Source organism: Carassius auratus, chromosome 50 (genome assembly GCF_003368295.1).
Source record: "Carassius auratus strain Wakin chromosome 50, ASM336829v1, whole genome shotgun sequence".
NCBI classification, from domain to species: domain Eukaryota; kingdom Metazoa; phylum Chordata; class Actinopteri; order Cypriniformes; family Cyprinidae; genus Carassius; species Carassius auratus.
The window spans coordinates 8,106,588-8,118,253 of record NC_039292.1 but is presented as its reverse complement, the minus strand read 5'-3'; the positions used below and the strand labels follow the sequence as shown (position 1 = coordinate 8,118,253).

General features: G+C 35.8%; 1 pseudogene; it reads right to left on the bottom strand.

Annotated features, from left to right (window-relative positions):
* Positions 1 to 446: 446 nt before the first annotated feature.
* Positions 447 to 11,666, bottom strand: part of LOC113066846 (liprin-beta-2-like) — a 41,882-nt pseudogene continuing 30,662 nt past the window's right edge.

Here is an 11,666-nt window from a genome sequence, read left to right as displayed (position 1 = left end):
TACAGCCAAAAAACATAGTTCCACCCCCCCCCCCCCCACCAAGGACAATGACAATGGGGTGGGTGGTGGTGGTGGTGGGGGGGGTTAGCTTCTCTGTATGTACAAAAACAACAACAACAAAACATATTACTGGGATTGAGGAAGTTTATTGATTATGACAATATTTTAGGTTCTATATCGTTACACCATCTTCAACTATAAAAATACTTGTGCATTTTATTGTATAAAAATAGCCTCATGATTATTTAAAAATGTGCTGCTGAACATTTAATAGAAGTCTATGTTTTTTTTTTTTTTTAAATCACAAATATACCATTAAATTAATCCCTAAAATATGCAAATATTGCACAAAATTGTACAAACTGTCTTTTAAAACAGCACAAAGTAGATGTCAGGTTACAAAAATGGAATACTTTAATAAATGTCAGAATACACTTGTTTTTTGGTTTTTTACGATTCACAAAAAAATGATCAAATAGCTGTCCATCACAGGAAAAATGGCACTATTCTGAGAAAACTGTTCTGTTAAACCCTGCTGCCTTTGCGAGATGATGTCATTTACATAACTTAACCCTTGGGTTCAGGTCTTCCTGCGGTGTCCATACTGCTGTCTTGTGTCCGTCAATGAGGGATGTTGCGATGTTATAAAATGGCACCTGTGTGGTTGTGAGGTTGTCATGGGTTTTGTGGGATATGGGTGGAGGGTTATTGGCTGCAAACTCAGCGGTGATGGCTAGCAGAGCATCAGATCTGTAGATCTCCCACCTGCTCCCGTCTTGGTGGGTCCCTGTCAAAGGTGGGGCTCAGACCCCTGATGCCGCTGTAGGCTCGGTTGGCCCCATTGAGCAGGGCCTGGGGTGGTGAAGCGTCCAGAGGGCAGATGTAGTCAGTGGAGTCCTCAGCACGCTTCTTACGGTGGCCAAAACTGGAGAAACCTATTTTACGTGGCTGAGGAACAACAAATGAAGAATAAAACACAAAATCATGCATCATCTAATGCTTACTTAAAGTTAATATTGAAAAACACTTAGTCATTTAGGATTTTCAATTTCCTAAAGATTTAACAGCATTATTAAATTATATTTTTCATACTGTATATTATAATGGCCAAATTCACTTTTAGTTTGATTTTTGTAGTTTAGTTTTTTATTTAGACCAAACAGAATTTTTATTTTTTACATCTGACACCATTTTATCATCATCACTTCTAGTACTACAAGCATTAATAATAATAATAAATCAGAATATTTCCACCAAATTAAATTAACTTTTCATTATTATTAAAATGAATTAAAATAAATATTAAAATAATTAGAATAAATAATTAATTGTGTTTGATACTGGTACTAATTAAAATTAATGAACTGAATTGGGCTGGATTATCAGAAACTGCCTGCAAATTATCAAATTATCCTAATCGGATTGTGACCAAAGACCAAATCATGAACCTCCAGAATCAGTTTCAATATTTTTTTTTGAAAAAATAATAGAAAAATAAAAAGATAATTTTTAATGCTGTTTGTTGGAAATAATAATTTTGTATCTGCAGAAGTAGTGCATTTTAAACACACACTTTCTATTATCAGGAAAATTAATGGCTCAACTGCCTAAATGATGACAGAAATGTTTAATCTAAAGCTTCATTGTGCTTAGTTAGTGTGCTCAGCACATTTGGTCTAGATGCACATTTGCTGCATCAGCTGAGATTAAACCGGAACCGGGCGGCTGAAGCATTTGTCCGTTTGTCAGGGCTTCCAACTTCATTCAGTTGCAGTGATGAAGGCGTTTCTAAATATTTGGTCAGCAAATGTCAAATCTGCGATTTCTCACCCGGACTTTAGCAGTGGTTGTTAGCGGCGTGTATCCTGATGATTCCAGATACTCTTGTTTCTCCTGCTGAGCCTGAGAGCCCACCAGCATGTTGAAATTAGTGGCCAGATGCCTCCTCAGCAGAGTCTTCTGAGGGGGGATGTTCAGGAGCATCGCAAGTGTGTCCGAGTTAAAACGAGGTTCCAAGATCTGTGAAAAAGAAAGATCTGCAGTTACTATGTTGTTCTGAGTAGTTTTTAGTGGGCTGCTATGCATTTGCTAGGGTGGTCTGGATGGCTGTTTCCTGGTTGTGAAAAGAGCCCATGGGAATTAATTTCGGAGTTGCAGGAGAACGTGTTAGATGCGAGTTACTCACTATGAGTCCTCCATGCACTCCGCTGCCTCTCAGGTTGGGAGCGTATTCTGCCAGGTCAGCTGATCTGAGCCACTCCATCACACGGTGATTGGACCACTGAACAACCTCAGAAGGCGATGTCTTATTCTGTCAGACAACATGAATACGCATATCAATAATGAGCAATATCAGTCCTGGAACTATAGAAGTGGATTGCCCTCTCTTTGTTTCTGTTCTGTTCATTTCATCCACACCTCATCTCCAGGTCTTCTTTTGAGGCAGCTGGGGTTGAACTTGTTAACATGTAGGACGTGGATAGCACACTTGATGCTAAGATGATGCAGCTGACTGGTGACTTTCAGAAACAGCAGATCGTTCTGAACATAAAACCAAATTATAAATACTGATCACATATGATATATTAGTTAATTCCAGGGCACTATAGGAAGTTAAAGATATTTACCACTGTCAAGTACTGCAGCATTCTACCGTCCACACGTCCTTCGCTAAACTGGTCTTGTACTGTGGTAAACCAATATCATCCAGCCACCCTGTGTAGAAATAATAGTTTCTTTATATAGAGTGTAACTACATTTTGTTTTCCTTTTACTTACATTATTTAAAATATATATATGTATGGAGAACTTGGAGTGTCCCTTAAAGTGAAGTAATTCCTTATAAAAAAACAAAAACAAAGCAAATATAACTTTTTTTAATTGACAAATAAATATACAAATTTAAACGTTTAATTTGTTTTAAAATGTAGTTAATAAAAAGCCCTTCATAAACGCAATTGAAATGTCCCAAAAATTCATTTGAAAATATTTATTTGTTTACATTATGTTTTAATTAATATTTCGGACTGATTAATTGTATTTTTACAGCACTGGTCCTCCATGTGTGCACAAACAAAACTGTGAAAAAAATGTTTATCAGTAATGCACATGCAGAATGATGAAAATTGTCGGCGTTTGTCTCATAAGAGTGGTTTCATGGGTACATACGCGTGACCCAGATGTGGTCCAGTTCAGAGGATTTCTCTGTGATTCTGGTGCTGAAGGAGCGCAGAGCCAGCTGGAGCTTCTTCCTGTGAAGTGGATGTTTAATGCCCAGCTCCTACATGTGAAAAAAACAGAAATCAAACTGGTTGCGACAGCATATTGTTTCTGTGGTAACGGAGTTATCAATATCAAGAAATGAAAACAAATATTTTGAAATGTTCAATTAAATGTGAGAACTGTTCACATTCACTAAAAACCAAAGCTGAACATTCATTTGAGTGGATTTGATGGCAGAACAAATTAGTAAGTCATGCAGCATTACAGACACGGAACAGAGGTTAAAGTCACTCTGGCAGGTAGAACCAAACCAGGATTTGAGTGGCACCACTGCCACCTGAAGCAAGAGATATAGCCAAATCATTTCATAGAGTTGAATGACAAAATCAGATTGTTGATGTAAGCCACAGGTCTGAATTTGTTAATTTTTTTTTTAGCCCATAGTCTTGTGCTTAAATCTTGTATGAAGTTTCGCCCACCTTCTCAATGTCCTGCGAGGAGAGTAAAGTCTGACCACTGGTGACCCACTGTCTGGCCATATTCACGTACTGAACCAGACCAAACTCCTCCATCCATGCACACACCTGATCACATGACCATTTTGAGAAGGGGATGTTCCTGTCACTGCAGAACACATGTAGAATATTAGAAACATGAATAACGGTGCTCGTTTATGTATATTGCATGGTGCTGAGATACCGTGCTGAGGCATTGGTGCTCAGGCAGGTGAGTCGAGGGCCGGCCGTGGCCCTGAAACCCCCTCGCTTGAAGTCAGAATCAGATTCGTCAGCAGGAAGACCACCTGACTGTGTTCTCCTGATCCTAAGAACCAGAGCAAAAAAAGGTGTGGCCATAAGGGCACAAAAAAAAAAATATATAGCCAATAATATCACAAGCCACTTTTCATGATACAATCCAATCCCGAAGAGTAAAATTAAAACTTGTGATTTCCATATTTCACACAATATCACTAAAAAAACATAACGCTTTTTTTGGAAAGCTGTCTTTAACCAATTAAAAAACCCTCAAATACTTACTTTCCCCACAGTTTTTTACGAATGCCTTTCTGGTTCTTCTTGTGCTCTGGTGAAACGGGAGACTGCTGCCCTGATTCTAGTCCAGACGACATGGGTGAAAGGTCAGACAAGGTCGAATCATCCGTCTTCTCGGCCTTTCCTGTGAACAGGAAGCAATCCACTTATTCAGTTTTGTGTTTCTGCATATTTAGTGGTTCACTATTGGACTGAACATGCATTATTCCTTCTTTAGTAGTGGTCTAATGGTTAGAAAATTGGACTTGAAATCCGAAGGTGTCGGGTTTGAGTCTCAGATCCGGCAGGAATTGTCAGTGGGGGGATACCACGACTGAGGGGAGACCCTTGAGCAAGGCATTGAACCCCCAAATGCTCCCAGGTGCCGCAGCAATATGGCTGCCCACTGCTCCAGATGTGTGTTCACTACTGTGTGTGTGCACTTGGATGGGTTAAATGCAGAGTACTTTTCTAGTTTTCAGCACCAGACTTCTGAAGTCTATATGAAACCCAAATGGATTTTTCCTTATTCCTTATAACCATATAAAGTACATTATATTTGCATCACATTAAGTATAAACTCAAAGTCTAATCTCTGAGATGAGAGAGATTGACAGAGAAAGGGAAAAATAAACTCCCCCTGCTTTCAGCTTTAAAATTAAATCCAATATGACACAGCAAGAGTGTCTCTCTGGTCGCATGCAAACGTGAGATTGAGAGGACAATACCTAAAGCTGGAGCACTGGCGCTTCGGCAGTGATCTTCGCACCGAGTGAGAGAGGAGAAACGCATGCGGAGACAGTTGCACAGCCCAAGAGATGGATTAGTCAGAGAGAAAGAGTAACGAAAAGATAAACAGAAGATCATGCAAAGACACTGTAGTGTTAAAAAAGGCTGAATAAGATGCTTAAACAGATGCTATAGTCAAAAAGCTTAGAGGACAAAAGTATTCAGAAAATGGAAGAGCAAACAAGCACAAATCACATCAGCTGAGGTTATACAGTATTAATAAGGTCAAAGGTTGTATGATAAAAATGTAGCCTGTGTCTGAAAGCTGAAACATCCTGTCTATTATGCCTACAAGAAATACATTCACAAATGTCATTTTTCTATTTGTATTTTTATTTTAATATTTAAGATTATATATTAAATATTTAACTTAATGAAATGGTTCACCCAAAAATGTTAATTTGATGAAAATGTACTATTCAATCCTATGTACTATTAGTCCATACAAGATCCAAGTTTGTTTCTTCATCGTTATTTATTATTTTATTTTTTTTCTTTATCAAATTTGGAGAAAATTAGGATTACATCACTTTGCCTCTGCAGTGAATGGGTGCCGTTAGAATGAGTTTCTGGGTGAACTATTACTTTAAATTTATGGCAAGAAATCAACATCGTACACACCAAATGCATGGTTCTCTCAAAAGCTCACTTAAATTTTGTTTCCAGAAACAGCCCAGGTTAACAAATAATTTCAACACAAAGAATTGTGGGTGCTGCGAGACAATTGCTTACTCAGGTTGAATTCGCTGCCTTCACTTTCATCAGGAGACAGTTGCAGTGGGGAAGACGGCTGCAGTCTCACTCCATTCTGCTCCGGACGACTAAACTTGCCCGGAAGCGTCTGATATTTGTTATTTTCAGATTTATATCGGTTCTATGGAAGAAATGAATTCATCTTAGTGATTAAATATTCATGTTGAGTTTTTCATATTGCTATTAATTAAACTAATAAATTAACCATAAAACTGCATTATTACAAACAGCTTTAGAATTTAATTAAACATATAACATGAATACTGTAAATGAACAAATAAATGTAATTTTGAACAACAAGAACAAACACTGTAATATCAGTTGTAAGCGTTTTCTTAATAAGCATTTCTGTTCGAATAAGCCAGGCAAACAAATAAACGTGCATACATTATGTTAACTAATGCATGTGCATACAGCAAAGGCTATTGTTGTGGTTCTGGTGTTGTGTTAGCGTTAGTTTATTGGTTTATGTTAGCTAATAGTACCTCTAAAACAGCCTCTACTGGTTGGCCCACTACATGCTTCAGAAAAAACACACAAACATACACTCAGAGTCACACTGTTAGTTGAAACATACAGAATTAAAGCACTATTGTTCATGTTAATCTAGCATTAAAGAGATCTGAGTTTAGTTGAGACATTAAGCATAAAAAAGGCATTTTGTTAATGATATGAGTTAGTTGGCCACAAGAAGCAGAATAGTCATATTTATTTATACAAAATGATTCTGGTTTTTGTACCATCTGTAAGCTTCCACTTTGGAGTTCTTCTAAGCTGGTGGACAGCATCCGTGGTATTGACCTGAAAATAAAACCATGAACAATTATATTAAATATTTATAAGCTTTGCTTACATTATTGCAGAATAAGTGCATCTTGTTTGTTCAGGTTACGTCACAGACTAACAAATGTAGGCTGGAAGCATATTCTCATGGTTAAAAACAATAGATGGATGTAATGTTGCTATTTGATTTCCAATGCAAATTAAGCAACAAAATTAGAAATTTTTTTATTCACTTTAAATTTGCAATCTGAGAATAACATTGTTCCTGTCAAATTTAAATTACATTTTTGCAAAAATAAATAAATAAAATAAAGACAAAACTCCATTATTCAATTGAAAAAGAAAATATGAAAAAAGGACATATACATTTTTACAAATTTCTTGCACCGTTAACATTTTTCAATTGAATTTCCTTTCTCTTTCACAGTGTACAAAAAAAGTTAGCAAAATTATTTTCTATTTGCGCACATACTGCAAAAATGATTATTTCTGCTAAATGTATCTAGTAATTGATTGTTGTGATTTTTTTTTTACATGCAGAGGAATATTGAAAATATCAAAATATCAAAGGAAATGCTCCAGCCATAACTACATCGATTAGTATCAGCCTGTGTGGTGTGTGGCAAAAACATCACAAGAACAAGGCCACTGCTACTTTAGAGCCCCTTTTAAACCAGCACAAACACACACTCCACTTGCCATTGTCTGCTGTAAAAGCCCAAGTGGCCAATGGATACCATCGAGGTCTCCATAGAGGGCAGAATATTGCGAAAGCTGGGCCAGAGAAGGATAGAACGGGATGGAGTGCAAGAAAGACAAGAGTTGACAAAATCACATTAGCTTTGGTTAATAATTAGGACAGTGAGTTTGCAACTAAATGGTCCTTTTCCCAAAGAGGCCTCCTGATCCCTTTAAGAACAGCGTCCCACTGAGACTCTGCTATAATCAATGTTCTGTTATTAATACAACCTCTCACTCACCTGGAGTCCAGCTCCCTCTGGAAACATGTAGAAACCAGGAGTGGCGACGGGCCTTGGGAAGACATCTGTGGAGAGTTAAATAAGTAGAACTTAAAACCTAACCAAAGTTGAATAGAAATATGTAGACACACAATCTATGCCTTTTAGCATTTTAGGGGTTTCCCCTGAAGTCCGCTTATAGTGTTAGTCAAGATTTCTTGCACACAATCATTTTCACACAAACACTGACAATTTCAAATTAAGGATTTTTGTTTTTGAAAGAAATTCAAATTCACTTTTATTCGGCAGTTATGCACTAAACTGTTAAAAAGTAACAGTAAAATATTTAAAGTGTTACAAAATATTTCAAATAAATTCTGTTTTTATGGGAAAAAATGCATTATAGTTTCCACAAAGATATTAAGCAGCACAAATGACTTCTGTGACTGAAGACTGGAGCAATGGCTGCTTTTAATTCAGATTTGCATCACAGGAATAGATTAAATTGTTAATTTTTACATATATTTTTTTATCAATTACGTACATTTTTACGTACTTTTTTTTAGACTACCTTAAAAAAAACATTAAACAAATCCAAACCCCAAAGTATAAATAGTAGTGCATATAGACTTCTATATATACATTGTTATTGGCGTGTAAAACAACCCACTCTGTTAATGTGTTTATGGTTGCAACATTCTGATGACTTCTGAATGACCTGTTTCTCCATAAATGGTCTGGTTGTGCTATTAAAGAACTCAAAAAAGCAAGATCATGCAGTTTTTCTCTGAAATGACCCATCTGAAACCTTGAATAGTACCTGTAGCTCCGGTCTGACAATGTCAGAGTATGCTTTATGCGTCAGGGTTTTTATTTTTCGAGTGCCATTAAGATCCTCCTCACTGCTGCCAGACAGCAACATATTGTTGGTCACTGAAGAGTCACAGAACCACATTCAAGGCTCAAATTCATTTAGCAATGGACACTAAAACATTAAAATAGTAAAATTAAGTTTTACTCAAAATGTACCTTGAGAAAGGGCTAAGCTGTCCTTTAATTTTCTGTACTGGACCAACAGAAGATTGAGTTCCTCTATGTGTCGATCCTTCATAAACAAAATATAGTTGATGTTTAGTCTATATACAAACCTCTAAACCTGTTACAACATGCATGCTGCTTTCTGCACATTTTGGACCTGTTAAATGCAAAGTGCACAGATGCTGACTTACCTTTTCTTTATTGGCAGCTATTAGCATCTCCATTCCAGTTTTTAACCTCTGCAGCTCTTGATCTGGAACATAAAGAGCAAAACTCAACTAATATGTGCACCATTACATCACTATGGCAGTGTTGGGGAAGCTAGTTTAAATTATAAATAGCATTAGAGTTTCAATGTAGTTAAACTACAAGATTCGCTGATATTCAGTTATATACACTAATCTACATGCAAAAAGAAACTTCATTAGATGATTTTTATTTTTAGATATATATAATCTAAATTATATCATTCAGAATTTAATCCGAGACGTATATTTCTGACAAAAACAATGGGAGTTTTGAACAAATGAACACAGATTAGGCTGACAGCATCAAATCTGAATGTGTACATTTACTCTAAATACAACTAGAATACAACCTGATTTAAATGAACATCGACATGCAGAGTAGATTTAATGAAATATTATGCAGTATGTGAAAAACCTTTAGGACAACTTGATTGACTAGGAAGAATTAGACTTTGATTTGATAGAATAAATGAACTGCAGTTAAGCTAAATAAAATGTTGCTGCTTTTAGTTACTCATCCAACACTGTGTTGTGGGGATACACTTCATTTACAAAACACACTAAGAGAAGATGTTGAGGTAAACCAGGCCTCCAGGGCAAAAAAAAAAAAAAAAAAAAGAAAGTATCTGTGGCTGACCACCTCAGCTAAATTAAGTGAACATGCTACCATGTTTGAAAAACCAGCATGACCTCCTTAAACTAGTATGACCTAGTATTTCTAGAAAGGAAAACTTCCTTCACAGCACCATATATGGAAATACATTCCAAAGAAAATCAAAGTCAACTATAATTTATAACAAAATGGTGCCATTGTACTTTTTTTTATTAATTAATTAACTTTTATTTTATTAATAATATTTTCTAATTACTGTGCAATATATTTAACATGACAATTTCAACATCAGGAATACAAATAAAATTAAATGTATAATATATATTTTTTTATTTTTAAATATATTTGATATATTTAACCTATTAGATTTGTAAACTTTATACTGCATAATTTATTCTTAATATTGATTTCTAATTATGTATTATATTTAACTCCACATATAATAAGGTTTACACATATAATTAAAGTTTTTACACACTGTGTAATACTTTACAGTCAATAAAAACACCCACCATTGGGCTGTTAATAATGCACAAATAATGAGATTAACTGCTAAAATGTGCTAAAATGAAGTTCAGCGACATACAAAACATAGAAGCTGTGAGCAGTTGAGTCATCCTTTCTTTTGCTTTCTTGGAACTGGCCCTGGTGCTATATTAACGAGTTTTAGCTCACAGACCCATGGGAAAGCAATGAGTGGCTGCGGGGTGTGACAAGCATGAATCAGCCTCTTAACACCCCCTCCACACACACACACACACAGGTAGCCATTGAGGGGATAATCGCGGCAGACTTGACAGTTTTACAGTGTACATAAGCCAAATTGACAGTGTGACGCTAAGGGGCAGCTGAATCAAGCTGGGAGAAAGCATGGAAGGATCATGATATATTAAATACATAAATTATACATACATTAAAGTGTTTATTACATTTTTAATTCTGATATTTTTCTCACAAAAGCTTATCGATACACTTCAGGAGGCTTTTGTTCACCCCAGGGAGCTGCGTGAGACTTTTTTTTATGGATTCACGCTTTTTATTTATCTTCTTTTGAACTGATGCATGCAACACCCATGGTATTAAACAGCTTGAAAGATCAAAGACAATTTTTTATATAACTCTGACTGGATTCGTCTGAAAGAAGAAAGTCATATACACCTAGGATGACTTGAGGGTGAGTAATTTATGGGCTAATTATAATTTTTGGGTGAACTAACCCTTTATACTTAGTTTTGGCTAAATTTGCAACCCTGTTACTCATTTCAGAAACAGAATCAGAAAGAGATTTATTGCAAGTATGCTTATGCATACAAGGAAATTGTTTTAGTGACATAAGCTTCCAGTACACAGAGACAAGTGCACATAGACATACAAAACTTATTTAGTACATTCATAAATTGTCTATTTGATTTTGATGTTTCTTTGATGTTTATTGCTAGGAAAAAAAAATTAAACAGTCAAACTAATCAGGGTTTAAAACTGTCCTTAAGACTTAATTTGTAAAGGGTTCAAGTCCTATGTTGTACCTTATTAGGATAAAGTGTCTTATTAATGCAATGCTAAATTATTCTGTACTAAGGCCTCACTTAAGCAACCATTAGGATTTAATCTTCTTAGAGGTACCTCTCTCTGTGATGTCATCTTTGATGGTTCCTTGGGACAGAAGCTGATTCTGTAAACACTCGATTTCAGCATTCTTCGTAGCAAGCAGCTGCTGGAGTTTGCCAATCTCAGTCTAAAAAACAAAACATAAAACACTTTAAACCATCATTTTATTAACACTTATGTAAGAAAGAAGAAAACAAGATCCACATGTTTCACAACGGTATTAATATTAATAGTTTTTGGGAAAACAGGGGAATCTGACACTGAAAACACAAAAATGACAGGCACAATAGGGTTAAATACAGGTTGAAATAACCTTCACCATTTTGGGTGATAAACGGTACGTTTACATTTAAAAAACACCCACTATATTGTCACAAAATGCAAAATGGGGGGGGGGGGGTGGCTACCACAAACATGTAAGCTTTTTCTGTTTCATATGTAGAATATACCTACTGTTCATATACCACCACCAAATAGCTAGCACAACTCTCTGACATGTTTTCCCACAAAAAACTTGAATGGTCAAGTAGCAATGCTGGAACTACAGTTGGCTACAAGGTTAAAAAAAAAAAATTCACAAAATTATTTATATTGAGCTGAATTATCAAACACAAAAAGTCTT